The sequence below is a fragment of the Tasmannia lanceolata genome, unplaced genomic scaffold (assembly GCF_043159265.1).
Source record: "Tasmannia lanceolata isolate RefF3 unplaced genomic scaffold, GAP_Taslan_0.1 ptg000533l, whole genome shotgun sequence".
Classification (NCBI taxonomy): domain Eukaryota; kingdom Viridiplantae; phylum Streptophyta; class Magnoliopsida; order Canellales; family Winteraceae; genus Tasmannia; species Tasmannia lanceolata.
This window is the reverse complement of record NW_027519205.1, coordinates 37,282-37,649: the sequence shown is the minus strand read 5'-3', so window position 1 is coordinate 37,649 and position 368 is coordinate 37,282. Positions and strand designations below refer to the sequence as shown.

The 368-nt window shown below is 35.9% G+C and overlaps 1 non-coding gene across 1 annotated transcript; it reads right to left on the bottom strand.

Moving 5' to 3' along the window:
• Positions 1 to 56: 56 nt before the first annotated feature.
• Positions 57 to 130, bottom strand: TRNAP-UGG (transfer RNA proline (anticodon UGG)). Its single transcript has one exon. It is a non-coding gene; the product is annotated as a tRNA-Pro (tRNA).
• Positions 131 to 368: the final 238 nt, after the last annotated feature.

The following is a 368-nucleotide window of genomic DNA, read 5'->3' as shown; positions in this document are numbered from 1 at the left end:
CAATTTGAATCGATCTCAACTGATCCCTCGTTACTGCCCATAGGAGAAGTAATAGGTAGGGATGACAGGATTTGAACCCGTGACATTTTGTACCCAAAACAAACGCGCTACCAAGCTGCGCTACATCCCTTTCAATTGTTGTACAGTTTCATTGTAGGGAATCCTTGTCTTGTTTTCCACATCGTTATTTCCTAATATCTAGAGACAATTTCTCTTGCCATTTCTTCTTTTTGATTTCATATAATCAAAGAATTATATACATATGAAACCTAACGTATAAAAAAATGAATATTTATCGGTAATGCTCAGTAAGAAAGGGTCATCTTTTTCTGTTTTAGGGACAAGTAGATCTAATCCACCGGATTATT